The following is an 18,831-nucleotide window of genomic DNA, read 5'->3' on the forward strand; positions in this document are numbered from 1 at the left end:
AGGCCATAGTTTCGCCGGAGCCGTGAGCTCCTCGCCGCTGGCGATGATGCAGCCACGGCCACGGTCGCTGCAGCCCGTGTCAGAGCACATCAGTGTGCTCAGGACGTCTCCGCCAACCCGTAGCCACCAGCAGCTCCCCCTCCCACGCTCTCTAGCGCCGAACCCGACTGCTCCCGACCTCCGACCGCCACCCAAGTGTTCGCCGTCGGCGAACCAGACCACCCCACGACCCCCTAACGCTCCTTCTGGATGCGGGCGAGCGCAAGCTTGCCTTCGGTGCCCTCGGCGCGTCTAGCCGTGGCCGGAAATGGGCGGCCGACGAGCGCCGCGGCGCTCCGGTTAGCGCCGGTGATAGCCGCTGACGTGGGCTTGTCATTAGCTGCTAATGACCCCGCTAAACACCCCTAGTGCCACTGCCATGTTGGCCCTGTGCCTGTTTAGTTTAATTTAATTTTCTGTTTAGATTAGTTCATAACCCAGTGGGACCCACACGTTAGCATTGACTTTGCTGACGCGGCCGTTGACTGGTCCCACCTGTCATCCACCCAAACCAGCCCTGTTAGACTAACCCGTGGGTCCCAGCCATCAGGTTTGACTCTAGGCGACCCAGTTGACCTACTGACGCAGCAGTGACACAGTGCTGATGTCATTAATCATTTTCTGGATTAAAAATAATCCAGGAAATTCCAGAAAATTAGCAAAGCTTCAAAAATTCATAGAAATTCAACCGTAACTCCAAATGAAATAATTTATATATGAAAATTTATCAGAAAAATCCAAAGAATCTGTTTATGGCATTTTCATGCATGTTAGAACAACTTATGGCTACTGTCTAGGAAAAATTAAGTGAATGACATTTAAATAACCACATGTGGAGTTTGAATTTGAACCTTTGGTTCAAACCAACTTCATTTAATTGTGTTGCTAGTTGCATTAGCTCAAATCACAGCATATTGCCATGTCATGATCATGCATCATACTTTTGCATTGCATTGATTCTGTTCCTTCTTTGTTGCCGGTGTTTGTCCCCTCTCAGTATACGTTGTTCCGGCGATGTGATCGATGACACCGATGAAGAGCTATATCATCTTCAGGAGTGCCAGGCAAGCAAAACCCCCTTGTTCATTCCGATACAATCCCACTCTCTCGCTCCTGCTCTATTTTACTGCATTAGGACAACAACGATTCAACTGTTACATGCTGCGGTAGTTGAACCCCTTTCCTTTGCATGACCTGTCATTGCCACAGTAAATAGATGAAACCCACTAGCATGAGTAGGAGTTCTTGAGCCCTGATGTGCCTACTCATTCATGCTTGTTTGTCATGCCTGCTACTGCTTAGAGTTGAGTCAGGTCTGATTCATCGGGGATGAATTGGAATGGTGATGATCATGTCCTACTGTGTGTGAGCTAAGTGTGTGAACACGATTTGGTAAAGGTAGCGGTGAGAGGCCATGTAGGAGTACATGGTGGGTTGTCTCACTGAAACCATCCTCAGGAACTGAGTTCTGTGTTTGTGATCCATGAAACAGCTACTACCACACGTTGGGCCCTGAAATATGACCCCGCTCGACTTATTAACCGCCCTTGAACTCTGTCCAGGAGTTGCAATTAGTTTCTGGTGTTTGTAGGATATGTGTTGGAGGCCGTGCGTAGCGCTGACCCTAGGGGTGGGCTATGATGCGGTAGATACACTGTGCCCAGTGTACCGGGCGCCCGTTTGGTGTCTCGGGAACCCTGCACACATCGTTTGGGGCTGTGAGCGAAACCCCGGCCAGATCTCCTCGCGGATGGAACCCGAATAGGCGATAAACCTGGACTAGAGACTTGTGTGGTTAGTTAGGTCGTGGTCTACACCCACGTCGGCTTTCGCTTGAAGTCTGCCGAGCACATGTCGTGTGCAGACGCTAAGTGGTGGAAACATGTGTGAAGAAGTACACCCCTGCAGGGTTATAAATGATCTATTCGAATAGCCGCGTCCACAGTAAAGGACTTCTGGGTTGCCTATAACAGTTCATAGACAAGTGAAAGTGGATACTCTAAAATGCGCAAGATAAGCGTGAGTGCTATGGATGGCCTTCTCGTAGGGAGATGGGAGCGGATCCATAGTGGTGTATTGATATGGTGAATATGTGGACTCGTGTGCGCCACCTCAAAAGAGTTACTTGCAGTCGTAGTTTAGGATAGCCACCGAGTCAAAGCTGGCTTGCTGCAGTTAAACTCCACCACCCCCTTTGTTGATACTGATGCATATGTAGTTAGTTCTTATGTAAGTCTTGCTGGGTACATTTGTACTCACATTTGCTTAATTTATGTTTTTGCAGAGAGACTTCAGTATCGCTAGTAGTTCCGTGTGGACTTCGACGTTTAGCTTGATACCTCAGCTACGATCTTGTGCCCTCGGCAGGATCTGGTAGATAGTCAGGCTTCTCAGCCTTTTTCATTTGTAGATGTCTATACTCAGACATGCTAACCTTCCGCATGTGCTTTGACTCGTATGCTCTGAATGTTGGGGCATGAGACCCATGTTTGTAATATCTCGCTCCTCGGAGCCTATTGAATAAATACTTGAGTTGTAGTGTCATGTTGTGATGCCATGTTGTATTTGCACATATCGAGCATATTGTGTGTATGATTGAAATGCTTGGTATGTGTGGGATCCGACAACCTAGTTGTCTATCCTTGGTAGCCTCTCTTATGGGGAAATGTAGTCTAGTGCTTCCACTGAGCCATGGTAGTCTGCTACAGCCCGGTTTACCGGAGTCCTGCTAGCCTGTTGCTACTGCTCCGGAACACTTAGACTGGCCGGCATGTGATCCACTTCGTTCCTGTGTCTGTCCCTTCGGGGAAATGTCACGCGGTGACCTCCGGAGTCCTGCTAGCCTGCTACAGCCCGGGTTCCCGGAGTCCTGTTAGCCCAGTTGCTACAGCCTGGATTGACACGCTGATGACCGACACGTTCGATGTTGGTTCATGTATGCTTGTCCCCGTAAGTTAGTGCCACTTTGGGTTCACAACTAGTCATGTCGGCCCGGGTTCTCTGTCATATGGATGCTAGCGACACTATCATATACGTGAGCCAAAAGGTGCAAACGGTCCCGGGCCAGGTAAGGTGGCACCCGTGGGAATACCATGCGTGAGGCCGCAAAGTGATATGATCTGTTACATGCTAGATCGGTGTGACTTAGGATCGGGGTCCTGACAACTTTGGTATCAGAGCCTGACTGCCTGTAGGATTACCAAGCCAAACTGGTCGAAGTTGAGTCTAGAAATGCTGTAGTTACATGTAGGGGAATTGATTGTGGGATGGAACGTTAGGCTCTTTTACTCCTTATACCTCATGCCCTCTGATCCGAGTCATCTTATCTTTCCTACGGGGATTTAGAACTAGGCCTTCTCATCTATCTATCAGGATGACGTGTTACTAATCCATAGACTTATAAGATTGTTGGATTTAAGCCCCAGTTCAGTTTCTACTACTTCCGTGTGTTCATAGTTGGTCTCGGAACCTTGATATTGTGCTTCTGAGTGGTTATGCCACCGTTTTTTCTGGATGTTTCAAATCCTTTGAGCATTTACAGCCCTTATGCTGTCCGAGTCATCCTAGGTTTCTAAACCATCTGATGCATTTGCAAAATCCTTTTCCTCTGGTTTTGTTGTTCTTTTAGGCCAGGTTAATCACACTAATTGCTGAGTTGAGGTATTCTATTGCCTCGACATATATGTTGGAGTTATTATTACGACCCTAGGTGTCTTAGAAGATTACCTAGTTAACTAGCCATGTTTTGTGTTCCCGGTGTGATGATTCTGGCCACCATTCTCGAAAGCATCCCGTGATGCCATTTAGTAGTAGGTATTCTACTCCTGGGTTCTTGACCCAAGATTCACTCTACATACCTCGTGTTGATAGTGTTGCTCGTACCTTTAGGATATTAGTAACCTTTGAGATAGTCTTCGAGGTCCGTGGTATATCATTCTTCCAAATACCATGAGCCATCCTTGGCAGGAGTTCCTTTGAACCAAAAGATCACAATAAGAGTGCTCTTGATGAGTTCTTCGTTCTACATTGTGAATCTGCCAGTTCTACCTTTCTGCATGGGTTATCCGGAAGAAATGTTGCGACATACTAATCTATGCATCCACAACTCAGAAAATCAGATGTTCTTTTGAGTTGTCCCTCTTTAGTTGTTTTCTGGCCCTCGGCTATCAATTGATAGTAAGGAGTAGTTGGCAATCGTGTTTATCGATGCCTATTACTCTAGTGGTCCGTCAAGCCATTCTATTTCAGAATGACTAGGAGAAACAAACTCCAGTACCTCATCCATATCTAGGATTGGGTCAAAGTAGTTGTATTTCGCAGATCAAAATGTCAATCCAGCTTTTGATTCTGTTCTACCCTGAAGTATTACCGTCTTATGTCAAGAATGTCATGGGAATTGCACAACATCTTATGAATTCTTGATACAGTGATACCTCTCGCCATCGTTGTTCATTCCTCGGTTCCCGTGTTGCTGCGACCAGAATACCGACAAGTGAATCATGATGTGTGAAATCAATACTCCTAACAACCTCGTTGCTTGGTAGTTAATGGACAATACTCTCACTCTTAGCGTGTTGGTTACTGAACCATCATTCTAAGATTGATCGTGCTACCTAGTCCTTATTTCTGGTGCACTCTTCGATCGATGAGTTAGGATTTTGCCAAACCCTCGCTCTTTTGATCATATCATCTTGCCTTGAAAGGCAAGATTGTTCTTGAGCTTAGTAACATATCGGTGGTTCGTGATTTTCCGGATATCTTCACGGAAGTATCACCAGGTTGTTCCCTAACCGTTATGTTGAGCTCATGATCAAGTTGGTTTTCCTCTAAACCACCCCTTCTCCAAGAATCTGTGTTGGGTACCCCTGAGCTAGTTGGTTAAGCTAAACAACCACTTGGAGAGTTGGAAGATAAATGCTTTGCCTGACTTAGTTCATTCCAAAGGGATATCCTTGTGTGTGTGTGTTGAAGAAAGATGATATCTTCATCGATTGGTCCTTGTGATCAGTTGTTGGATCTGTTGTCTTGTCAAAACTTTGATTTGAGTGTGGGCTATCGTCAAATCAAAATCAGAACCAACGATATTCATAATGTTGTCTTACTCGTGGTTGTTTCCTCGAGCATACACCCTTATATCTTTTGTTCTGACCAATGCTATCGCCTTGTTCACACAGTTGTGGAATTCCATTCTCATGGAAATATTGATGATTTGTTGTTGAGCCCATCGGCAGCATTTTATCTTCTCCATAATTCATGTTGGACATTAAGCTAGTGTTGGGAACTTTTGAAACCATTTCTTCATGCTAGCTCATGAAGCATATGTTTGGGTGAAAGAAGTGACTTCCTCTAATTCATGTGCATTTGATATGCAAGTTGCCGCCGTGAATTCGAGAAAGCTTGTTTTTGCTTCATTTGGAGTCATCACAAGTCAGTCATGCATGTGCGAAGTATTCTATGGTTTGATAGGCTCGCTACCTCCAGTCCATATGTATTCCTAGCACACCAAGCCACTGATTGACTTGTTCAAGGAAAAAAAGTCTATGCTTGGGATCTAATCCATGGACTTGCGTAAAGACTTCGAAATCCTTGATGATGGATCCCAACCTGAACTCGATAGTGTTTTATTATAAGACTACTATGTGGTCATTCTTGTCTTGGACAACATGTTCACATGTATGTAGCAGAACCAGCTCGTGTTTTGGAGCTTGCTATCGTAGTTCATTTCCCGAGAATCTCGCAACATCATCTCGTTGATTTGTGTTGCAAACTTTCTTTTCAGACATGCTGAGTCTGAAGTATCATATCACCAATCGGATCTAAATCTCAGGCAGATATGATGGTTCGAACATTCCCAGTATTTGCATCTTGTTCCCAGCTTGCATCGCCATTGTGCCGATCTCCCATGGGCTGCCCTTCTCAGTAATTACTATTCAGGATCATCTCCAAATGTGGTCTTACCATGGGTCCCATCCATTTCCGATGATAAGTAAAATCATCCATCATGTTGTCTTCAACAAGGTAGTCCACATCATCCATTCTAGTCTGAGTATGTCATTCTTTTTAACACCTTCAACTGATCGATTGTGATTGCCTTAGGTTGGTATAAAGAGTCTCAATGATCTATATATCAAAAGTAATTATTTTTTGCCACTTAAGGGAATAGTTCTATGAGTCACCTCCCCTAAGGTGTTCCGTTATGGGATCATGGTAATTGCTTCCTCGCTACTTTGAAACCCTCGTCAAATTGTTTCTTCCGTCCCTCCTGACACGTGTTTTTCCTATCAGCTCCAGAGATGTTTCTACGTCTCATTCCGTGGGTTGATCTTGTGATCATTAATATGATCCTAAGTTGCTCGAACCTCAAGGAGATCGATTCTTCTAAAATTCTGCCTTTCTTCTCGTTGTCATGTTAGTTGGAGTTCTCAGAGCAAGACATCGAGACATGGTGATCGTATCAATGTTCTTATGAAGTACAACCTGGATCGTGCAGGTTGTGTTAGTTATGCGTTCCCCTTCCATCTTACCTCACGTCCTGAATCTCGGGACGAGATTCTTGTTTAGTGGGGGTGAGTTGTCACAACCCTAGTTTAGCCTTTGCTTGTCCTTGCATGATCATCATGTCTAAATTCTGAAATTTGAATTGAGGGAATTTTCAAAGCCTCAGAAACCTTTTAAAAATGGTCAACATTAAAATCTTCTCAAATAAGTCCAAAAAATGTTCCTGTTATTCTATGAAAATATTGGAAAGAGGTAAAATTCAAACCATTTTGGAATCACAAAAATATTTATTTTTGGAGTTTGAGTTAATCCAATAATTATTTGCATTGGACCTATATTTATTATATACTAAATATTGGTCCAATAATTGTGAAAGTTGGTATGTGGCTCTGGCTAGTTCCCTAAGTCCACATATTGAATTTCAGAAGTTTATAACGTGATTTGGTAGTTAAACCAAATCAAACAAACTGAATAAATAAAAGACAGAAAGCAGAGAGAGAGAGAGAGAGAGAGAGAAACCTACCTGGCCCAGCTTACTGCACATGTTGCGGCCCACCTGGCGGCCCAGCTGGACAGCCCAGCCCACCAGCGCCTCCCTGTCGCCTTCCTCCTCGTGCCAGTAGGCAAGGGCGCGTGCCCGACGCGCGCACGCTCGCCGCGCGCCACCTCCTGCCTCTCTGCTAGCTCCCCGACGCCCTGCGCATGCCATGCAACCCGTGGAACTCTCTCGGCCTCCCCGTCGTGCTCCTCCCCCTCCTCTCCTCTCTCCCTTCCACGCACCCGAACGTGCTCATCGTCGCCGTCGCCGCCAACGCGCCCACTGGCCATACCTCGCCTTGCCGACGCGCCAAGATGCTCCGCGGCTTCATCCTCGACCTCCTCACCGAGCCACGCCCCGCGGGAAGCCCCGCCTCGCCGACTACGTCGCCTTCTTCAACCTCCGGCCGCGAGATCGCCGGTGACCTTGCGCCCACCTCGCTGCACCCCCGAGCCCGCTGAGCCTCGCTTCTGAACCACCGTGAGCTCCCGATCCTTTTCCCCCATCTCCCATCGTCGTTTTCCTCGCCTAGGCCATAGTTTCGCCGGAGCCGTGAGCTCCTCGCCGCCGGCGATGATGCAGCCATGGTCACGGTCGCTGCAGCCCATGTCCGAGCACATCAGTGTGCTCAGGACGTCTCCGCCAACCCGTAGCCACCAGCAGCTCCCCCTCCCATGCTCTGTGGCGCCGAACCCGACTGCTCCCGACCTCCGACCGCCGCCCAAGTGTTCGCCGTCGGCGAACCAGACCACCCCGCGACCCCCTGACGCTCCCCCTGGATGCGGGCGAGCCAGTTAACCTGCTGACACAGCAGTGACACAGTGCTGATGTCATTATTCATTTTCTGGATTAAAAATAATCCAGGAAATTCCAGAAAATTAGCAAAGCTTAAAAAATTCATAGAAATTCAACCGTAACTCCAAATGAAATAATTTATATATGAAAAATTATCAGAAAAATCCAAAGAATCTGTTTATGGCATTTTCATGCATGTTAGAACAACTTATGGCTACTGTCTAGGACAAATTATGTGAACGACATTTAAATAACCACATGTGGAGTTTGAATTTGAACCTTTGGTTCAAACCAACTTCATTTAATTGTGTTGCTAGTTGCATTAGCTCAAATCACAGCATATTGCCATGTCATGATCATGCATCATACTATTGCATTGCATTGATTGTGTTCCTTCTCTGTTGCCGGTGTTTGTCCCCTCTCAGTATACGTTGTTCCGGCAATGTGATCGATGACACCGATGAAGAGCTATATCATCTTCAGGAGTGCCAGGCAAGCAAAACCCCCTTGTTCATTCCGATACAATCCCACTCTCTCGCTCCTGCTCTATTTTACTGCATTAGGACAACAACGATTCAACTGTTACATGATGCAGTAGTTGAACCCCTTTCCTTTGCATGACCTGTCATTGCCACAGTAAATAGATGAAACCCACTAGCATGAGTAGGAGTTCTTTGAGCCCTGATGTGCCTACTTATTCATGCTTGTTTGTCATGCCTGCTACTGCTTAGAGTTGAGTCAGGTCTGATTCATCGGGGATGAATTGGAATGGTGATGATCATGTCCTATTGTGTGTGAGCTAAGTGTGTGAACATGATTTGGTAAAGGTAGCGGTGAGAGGCCATGTAGGAGTACATGGTGGGTTGTCTCACTGAAACCGTCCTCAGGAACTGAGTTTTGTGTTTGTGATCATGAAACAGCTACTACCACACGTTGGGCCCTAAAATATGACCCCGCTCGACTTATTAACCGCCCTTGAACTCTGTCCAGGAGTTGCAATTAGTTTCTGGTGTTTGTAGGATATGTGTTGGAGGCCGTGCGTAGCGCTGACCCTAGGGGTGGGCTATGATGCGGTAGATACACCGTGGCTCGGTGTACCAGGCGCCCGGGAACCCTGCACACATCGTTTGGGGCTGTGAGCGAAACCCCGGCCGGATCTCCTCGCGGATGGAACCCGAATAGGCGATAAACCTGGACTAGAGACTTGTGTGGTTAGTTAGGTCGTGGTCTACACCCACGTCGGCTTTCGCTTGAAGTCTGCCGAGCACATGTCGTGCGCAGACGCTAAGTGGTGGAAACATGTGTGAAGAAGTACACCCCTGCAGGGTTATAAATGATCTATTCGAATAGCCGCGTCCACAGTAAAGGACTTCTGGGTTGCCTATAACAGTTCATAGACAAGTGAAAGTGGATACTCTAAAATGCGCAAGATAAGCGTGAGTGCTATGGATGGCCTTCTCGTAGGGAGACGGGAGCGGATCCATAGTGGTGTATTGATACGGTGAATATGTGGACTCGTGTGCGCCACCTCAAAAGAGTTACTTGCAGTCGTAGTTTAGGATAGCCACCGAGTCAAAGCTGGCTTGCTGCAGTTAAACTCCACCACCCCCTTTGTTGATACTGATGCATATGTAGTTAGTTCTTATGTAAGTCTTGCTGGGTACATTTGTACTCACATTTGCTTAATTTCTGTTTTTGTAGAGAGACTTCAGTATCGCTAGTAGTTCCGTGTGGACTTCGACGTTTAGCTTGATACCTCAGCTACGATCTTGTGCCCTCGGCAGGATCTGGTAGATAGTCAGGCTTCTCAGCCTTTTCATTTGTAGATGTCTGTACTCAGACATGCTAACCTTCCGCATGTGCTTTGACTTGTATGCTCTAAATGTTGGAGCATGAGACCCATGTTTGTAATATCTCGCAGCCTATTGAATAAATACTTGAGTTGTAGTGTCATGTTGTGATGCCATGTTGTATTTGCACATATCGAGCATATTGTGTGTATGATTGAAATGCTTGGTATGTGTGGGATCCGACAACCTAGTTCTCTATCCTTGGTAGCCTCTCTTATGGGGAAATGTAGTCTAGTGCTTCCACTGAGCCATGGTAGTCTGCTACAGCCCGGTTTACCGGAGTCCTGCTAGCCCAGTTGCTACTGCTCCGGAATATTTAGACTGGCCGGCATGTGGTCCACTTTGTTCCTGTGTCTGTCCCTTCGGGGAAATGTCACGCGGTGACCTCCGGAGTCCTGCTAGCCTGCTACAGCCCGGGTTCCCGGAGTCCTGTTAGCCCAGTTGCTACAGCCCGGATTCACACGCTGATGACCGACACGTTCGATGTTGGTTCATGTATGCCTGTCCCCATAAGTTAGTGCCACTTTGGGTTCACGACTAGTCATGTCGGCCCGGGTTCTCTGTCATCTGGATGCTAGCGACACTATCATATACGTGAGCCAAAAGGTGCAAACGGTCCCGGGCCAGGTAAGGTGGCACCCGTGGGAATACCGTGCGTGAGGCCGCAAAGTGATATGATGTGTTACATGCTAGATCGGTGTGACTTAGGATCCGGGTCCTGACACCCATGTTACATAGCTCGGACAGCCGAGGACCCCTTAATCGAGGACTCCCTGAGTAGCCCCCGAACTTGACTTCAATGACGACGTAGTATCCGGCTTATGTCTTCAGCTTTGCAAGGCGGGTTCTTCATGTATACTTTGGATTGACGACAATTTGGCTCTGACCTCGATGTGCTGCCTTTATGATTCCTTTCTATGGTCGCCTCGATTTCCGCGTGCCGAACGAATGCGAACGGTCCGTGATCTTTTGCAAATAAGCCCCTCAGCACGCTCGGATGGCATTTATATAAGCAAACTTAGATCCCCAAATGCCATCTCACAGCGCGCAAAGGAAAAACCGTCAATATTAGCTACGAACAAAGCCTTCCAACATGGCCAGTGCTCCAGGCTCCTCTTCGCGCCCCCATGGCCCTCAAGAGGGTGATTGGCAGAGTTGTTCAGTGCCTCATCTTTAGCTAAGTCGACTCCAGATGCAGGGCTATCTTCCCCTCGCGGATCTAGTCTCCGTTCGAGTGGGATTGGCCTCAATCGGTGATGATGTGATGGCTGAGAATTTCCCCAACCCCAACAAAGAGGAGAGGGTGTGCTTCGTCCCATTCTTATTGCGGGGCCTAGGATTTCCAATCCATCCCTTCCTCAAGGGCTTACTGGAATTTTACGGCATCCAACTGCACAAGCTTACCCCAGGTTCGATTTTGCACATCTCAGGTTTCGTTGCCCTCTACGAACTGTTCTTAGGCACCGAGGCCCATTTTGAACTATGGAGGAAATTCTTTTGCCTTGTCCCCCACCATCGAGGAGGCTCCATATTTGAAGTGGGCGGTGCCGAAGTATGGCGCATAGCCGGATCTGGATACCTCATTGGAACTCCCAAAGAGCTATACCCACAGTGGTCTTCGAAATGGTTCTACATGGATAACGTGCCACTACCGGACCCAGTTCGGTGCGGTCTTCCCGAGTCTTCTAGCGCCCCTTTAAAGAAGCGTTTCAACTGGCGTCCTCGAAGTCCCAAGGAGGAGGATGGCGCGAAAGTAAAAAAGGTTGGTTAGCAAGGTCAGGTTACTAGCCCATACCGAGCTCTCGATAGTCGAGGTCATGGCTATCGCAATAAAGAGGTGCGTCCAGCCTCTCCAATCCAGAGTAACTCCTTTATGGTGTTATAACGGGGAGGATGACGCGTCCCGCTACAAACGGAAGGGTCCGGATACCCCCGCCGAACTGGCCACAATCCTGGCTGATCAGTATAAGGGTGAAAAAGAAGACTTCCTCCGCTTAAGCTGCCGGGAAGGCTATTCCATGTACAACCCCGTAGAATGGGTAAGATTTCGATTGTCTGCATTGCATCATTGCTATCACATATACTAAGAAATTTTTCCCTTTGTTACCATGAACAGTCATGGAGGACGATGACCGAGGACGTCCACTGTCCCGCTCCACAGCCAGAGGATCATAACCGCGATGGAGACCCTGGCTTTCACGAGGATCCGGACATATACATAGAGTTTGATGATGGGGTATTTTATCAAGCGAGCCTTGATGGCTCGAAAGTGGCTATCACCGCCGACTACCCCCGCCTCTATCCCTTCTGCATCATAAGTATTCGGAGGGCTCTTAAAAGAAAATCCCTATTTGCATTTTTATCCGTTATACTGATCTGAATTTCAATAGGATCGGCGTTCGGCGGACCGTACTTCTTCAAGAGCGCCCCCCACACAAGGTCGTCATTCAAAACGAAAAGGGACCAGGAGTGCTACAGAAACCTCACAGTCTTCCAAGAGGTATGTTTGTTTAATACATGCCTAGGTATGAGTCTGGATTATTAAGAGTCTCCTTTTTATCCAAGAGAAACATGCGGCAGATGGTGGGAAAACACCATGTTAGCCGAATGTCCGCCAATCCGGCGCCGGACTGGCCGCCTAGGACGAGTGCCGATGCCATGCCCGTTCCGCCTCCTCAAGAGGATTCGGATGACGTATCAGCCATGAATTTCGAAGTGAAGAGCGTGATGAATCATCGTCGATTGAAAGAGGCTATGCGCGCTCCGGCCTTTTCCAAGCAAGAGTTTAATGCACTCAGCTCGGTGGATGCTTATATCCGAGCCACTCAAGATGGACTTGCCAGAGTCACTCAGCTGTTCTCGAAGGATATATAGGTAAAAGTTTTACGCAATTTTTAATAGTCATATGCCAGTAGCCCCCGAAACTTGAAGCGGTGAGGTGAACCGATTTAAGGATCGATATAACCTGCAGGTTCTCAAAGAGAAAAATACCACGCTATCCCAGGAGCTAAAGGTGAATCAGACACAGCTGAATGTTGTTACCGCCGAATTGGCGGAAATGAAAAAGTCCGCAACGAGTGCATCCGGGAAGAGTAGACACGAGGTGGAGAAAGACAAACAATCCGAAGAGATACAGAGCTTAAAGGCTCAGTTATCAGCCGCTCCGAAGGAAAATGAAAAGCTGAAAGGCGGCATGTTCGGTATGTCTTCCTCTCTTATTTAGAACCATCGAGGTGCTCATGTTTAGTCCATAATCCGGAATGTCATGACTTTGTTGCTGCAGGTCTATTAACTGGTCGCCCGGAGGAAGAAGTATCCGGATTTCAAGGCGACGTGCTGAAGGAACTATTCGTGGTACATGCTCAAGCCCGGAAAGCCATGAGGAGTATGGTGAAGGCATTATGGCCATCTGATACCCCTCCAGAAAGTATCGAAGGCTTGGCAATTTTATTCAAAGGTGCCCGATGCCGGTTTGAGCTATGGAAGACATCCACCTGCCGTGAAGGCACACGAGAAGCCTGGGCCATGGTGAAGACATGTTTCACCAAGCTGGATCCAAATCATATGGCCCGAGTGGGACCACAGGGACCCGACGGGAAAGAAATTCTAGTGAAATTGGTGTATGACCAAGTAATGATAACTGCAAAGTATTCGCAAGAAGACTGCAGGTTAGATAGTCTTATAGATGGAATAGACAAGGAATAGGTGTTTGATTTAATGTATTAATGTACGTTATGATCAACCTGTATCTTTATCCGAACATGTGAAATTTTTTGTCATCGCAGGCTTTCGGCTTTAACCTCCGGACCAAAAAAGGTGGAGTGTTTCCGGATACTATTTTGAAAAAAGCATTCATTATGTCTGGAAACTAAGCGACCCAGTCATTGTGCTCGAACAGACAAAAAGTTTAGTTCAGGATGTATGTTATATTACATATGTAAGAAACATCTTCCAAGAAAAATAGTTCCGTTAAGGGTTCCTTGGGTTGGCATGCTGTAATTATGCGTGCCGTGGCATTGGTCCGCAATACCCAAAAAGGTGTCCCGCAGTGTTTAGAGTGGTTACAATAATGTAATAATCTTTTGTTTGATTGCCGACCACTTATTCTCTTAAGAACGCTAGCTTTCGGCTTCACCGGTCTGAGGTACATGTCCGGCGACCCGATTGTAACAATCATAGAGGTGCTCCATTTACGCCCTAGCCGAACAATCGGGAACATAGGGCATAAACACAGGAGCAAGGCAACCCATCTTGGCAAAAACTTAAGTCATAGAGGTGCATAGAATGGCAAAAAGGATGTATATGAGCAAACGACACTTATATTGTGAGCTCCAGGCTCGAAATAATAATAAGCTTCGGTTAAAGAAGCCCCCAGTCATGGTGGAGTATGTACATTTAAGGATGTGTACCCCTCAAGTGTTCGGCTTATCCGAACACATCCTTGAAATCGTATAAAAACGAGGAAACAAAAAACAAAATGAAGAGGAGAAAAAAAGAACGAAAAAGAAGTATGGCCGAACTTATGCGTAGAATCTTCGGAGCCAAGCAACATTCCATGGATTCGGCTCTAAGCGGTTATCCGATGCATTACGAAGGCGGTAGGCTCCTCCAGTGAGAACTTCATCTATAATGAAGGGACCCTCCCATTTTGGTTTGAGCTTGTCCTTTTTCTTCTCTGGGAGGCGTAAAACGAGCTCACCGACATTATAAGTCTTTGCCCACACTTCCCTGCTTTGATATCTCCGAGCCTGTTGTTGATAAAATGCGGAACGGGCCTTTGCAACATCGCGCTCCTCCTCTAGGCCATCTAGGTCGTCTTGCCAATCGAGCTCGGCTTCTCTCTCTTCATACATGCGCACTCGAGGTGAGTCATGAATAATGTCGCAGGGTAAGACAGCCTCTGCGCCGTACACCATGAAAATGGGTGTGTATCCGGTCATGCGATTGGGCGTGGTCCGCAGTCTCCAGAGTATGGAATCGATTTCCTCGACCCAGTGTTTATCTGACTCCCGTAGGGATCGCACTAGTCTGGGTTTGATGCCGCTCATTATCAGGCCATTAGCCCGTTCGACCTGACCGTTTGTTTGAGGGTGATATACGGAGGCGTAATCGAGCTTGATGCCCAGGTTAGCACACCAATTTTTCACCTCATCGGCTGTGAAGTTAGAACCGTTGTCAGTGATAATCCTGCGCGGGACACCATAACGGTGTACAATGCTGGATATAAAGTCGATCACCGGCCCAACTTCAGCCATTTTTACTAGTTTGGCCTCTATCCACTTAGTGAATTTATCCACCATAACCAGCAAATATTTCTTCTTATGGCTTCCCCCTTTAAGGGGTCCGACCATATTTAGCCCCCAGACCGCGAAGGGCCAAGTAATGGGGATTGTTCATAGGGCAGTGGGCGGCATATGACTTTGATTGGCGAAAAGCTGGCATCCGACATAGCGCTGTACAAGGGCCTGTGCATCTGCTCGGGCCGTTGGCCAAAAGAAACCTGTATGGAAGGCATTACTTACGAGGGCCCGAGCTGCAGCATGATGGCCACCAAGACCAGCATGTATTTCGGCCAAGAGCTGCCGTCCCTCCTCTTCGGAGACACATCTTTGAAGAACTCCAGTAGTACTTTTCTTGTAGAGTTCTCCTTCGTGAACTTTGTAGGCTTTAGAGCGTCGAACTATGCGACGGGCCTCATTTTGGTCATCAGGGAGCTCCTGCCTATTAAGGTAGGCTAAGAAGGGTTTGGTCCATGGAGCAATTACAGCCATGATTTCATGGGCGGAAGGCGTCGTTTCGGTGCCCGAGCCCCCGATGATATCAGATTCGTGTTCGGCCTCTGGGGGTGTGATCGGTGCTGGACTAGTATTTTCGCTCTCGTGCTGCCATACTATGGATGGCTTGAAAAGCCTTTACACAAAGGTGTTAGGCGGGACGGGGTCACGTTTAGCGCCCATTCGAGCAAGGATGCCCGCTGCCTGATTGCTGTCTCGAGCAACATGATGGAATTCGAGCCCCTCAAACCGAGCTGATATTTTGAGTACGACATTTCGGTATGCCGCCATCTTTGGATCTTTTGCATCGAATTCTCCATTTATTTGGGATATTGTGTGGTTCGAATCCCCACGCACCTCGAGACATTGTATGCCCATAGAAACAGCCATTCGGAGACCATGTAGTAGTGCCTCGTATTGCGTTGTTGGAGTCCGTATACATTATTTGTAATACTTAGCAGACTGTATCCCCTGTAGGGGAAGTTAAGATGACGCCGGCTCCCAATCTGGCTAACATTTTAGAGCCGTCGAAGTACATTACCCAGTTGGAGTATGTGTTGTACTCTTTAGGGAGTTCAGCTTCCATCCATTCGGCGACGAAGTCAGCCAACACCTGAGATTTAATAGCTTGGCATGGCTTGTATGTTATTTCAAATGGTAAGAGCTCGATGGCCCATTTGGCTATGCAGCCGGTGGCGTCCCAATTATTTATGATGTCATTAAGTGGTACTTCGGATGCCACCGTGATCGAACACTCTTGAAAGTAGTGCCGCAACTTCTGGGATGCCATGAAGACCGCATACGATATCTTTTGATAGTGTGGGTATCGAGATTTGCATGGTGTAAGGACCGCCGATACATAGTATACTAGTTTTTGGAGTGGGAATTTATGTCCCTCTTCCTCTCGTTCGACGACGAGTACCGCGTTCACCACCTGGTGAGTTCCAGATATGTAGAGCAGCATAGGTTCGCCGACACTTGGTGCGGCAAGGATTGGGTTGCTTGCTAACAAGGTTTTTATTTCTTCCAATCCGGCTGTAGCCGCATCCATCCATTCAAAGTGGTCAGTGCGTCGGAGCAATCGATAAAGTGGCAGTGCCTTTTCTCCCAATCTAGAGATAAAGCGGCTCAAAGCTGCCACGCACCCAGCTAGTTTTTGGACCTGCTTTAGGTCTGTTGGTATTGCCAATTGTGATAGGGCTTGGATTTTGGTTGGGTTTGCTTCGATTCCACTATTGGAAACAATGAACCCGAGTAGTTTTCCGGCTGGAACGCCGAAGACACATTTTTCCGGATTGAGCCGTATGTCATATGTTCGGAGGTTGTCGAATGTGAGGCGTAGATCGTCCACCAATGATTCAACATGTTTACTCTTGATGAATACATCATCTACGTATGCCTCCACTATCTTGCCAATTTGTTTTTCCAGACATGTTTGAATCATCCGTTGGTAAGTGGCGCCAACATTTTTGAGTCCGAACAGCATAGTGTTGAAGTAGAAAGGCCCATACAGGGTAATGAATGCCGTTGCGGGCTGGTCGGACTCCTTCATCTTAATTTGATGGTATCCGGAGTATGCATTGAGGAAACGCAGTGAATCGTGTCCTGCAGTCGCGTCAATGATTTGGTCAATGCGGGGCAGCGGGAAGGGGTCCTTAGGGTCGGCCTTATTGAGGTCTTTGAAATTGACACAAAGGCGCCAAGATTTATCCTTCTTCGACACCATGACCAGGTTTGCTAGCCAGTCCGGGTGTTTGATCTCTCTGATGAACCTAGCTTCAACAAGTTTGGCTAGCTCCTCCCCCATAGCTTGTCGTTTGGGTTCGGAAAATCGCCGCAGCATTTGCTTGACTGGTTTGAACCCCTTTATTATGTTGAGGCTATGCTCGGCCAGTCTGCATGGGATTCCTGGCATATCCGAAGGATGCCAGGCAAAGATGTCCAAATTTTTGTGCAAGAATGCATGTAAGGCGGCGTCGACCGTCGGATCCAGCTGTGCTCCAATGGAGGCTATCTTCTTGGGATCCGTCGGGTGGACTTAAAATTTGACTATTTCGTCTGCTGGCTTGAAAGAAGTGGACTTAGGTCTCTTATCGAGGATTACGTCGCCTCTGTCCACTATGGAACGTAGAGTGGTTAGCTCTTCGGCCGCGAGGGCCTCGGATAGTGCCTCAAGGGCCAGTGATGCAGTTTTGTTTTCAACGCGGAGTGCTATATCCAGATCACTGGTGATAGTGATAACTCTGTTGGGCCCTGGCATTTTGAGCTTCATGTACCTGTAATGGGGTATGGCTTGAAAGCGTGTGAATGCGTCTCGCCCCAACAGGGCGTGATATCCGCTATTGAAAGGTGCCATGTGGAAGAGCAACTCTTCGGACCTATAGTTCTCTAACATGCTGAATACTACATCAAGTTTAATTTTCCCCGAGCATCGTGCTTCTCAACTGGGGATAATACCTCGGAAGGTTGTACTGCTTTGCTCGATGCGACTCTTGTCCATTTGCATTTTATCGATCGTGTCTTCGTAGATGAGGTTCAGTCCGCTGCCGCCGTCCATGAGCACTTTGGTGAGCCGAAAGCCGTCCACAATTGGGTTTAATACCAAGGAGGCTGGTGCTCGGATTGATCGGGCCCTTGGTTCATCATCGACGGTAAAAGTTATTGCCGTACCATTCCAAGGATTTATTGCGGCTACTTGGTTGACTTTGGCGAGGTCGCGGAGCGCCCTTTTACGCCAGTTATTTAAAGAAAATGTCTCGAAGACCGTAAAGACATTGAGATCGTCATCCCCCAAAGAGTGCTTCAATGGGGTAGTGTTGGTGAGGATGGCCTCACCGCTCTTAGCCACCTGCCGGAGTACCCAACATGTCCGAAGGCTATGTGTTGGTTCGGTATTCGGCGTCGTGTGTATCTGACAGGGCTTGTCAAGAAATTCGTCAAGGACAGTTCTATGTCCCGTGAAGGATTTGATTTTCTTGTCAATGAGATGATGATCGGGGTGCCCCGTAAGGGTGCATCCTTTTTGCCCGTCCGGTGGGCTGCTTAAAGGCAGGAGGTTCCCACCGAGCTGTTTGGGCTTTCCAGGCGCTTTCCATTACGCAGTACTTATGTACTATATGTGCCAAATCTGCAAAGTGCAGTATGCGGTGGCGGTTGAGGGCATTGAGGATTCCCTCGTCCGTACAGTTGCGGCAGAAAACTGAAACCACGTCGTCGTCGCAACAATCTTTAATCTTGTTTTTAACAAGGAGGAATCTGGCCCAGAAGTGATGGACCGTTTGCTGAGGTTGCTGTCGTACATACATTAGGTCACATACGTCTGGAAGACCTGAATTGC

Source organism: Aegilops tauschii, chromosome 7, assembly GCF_002575655.3.
Source record: "Aegilops tauschii subsp. strangulata cultivar AL8/78 chromosome 7, Aet v6.0, whole genome shotgun sequence".
NCBI classification, from domain to species: Eukaryota; Viridiplantae; Streptophyta; class Magnoliopsida; order Poales; family Poaceae; genus Aegilops; species Aegilops tauschii.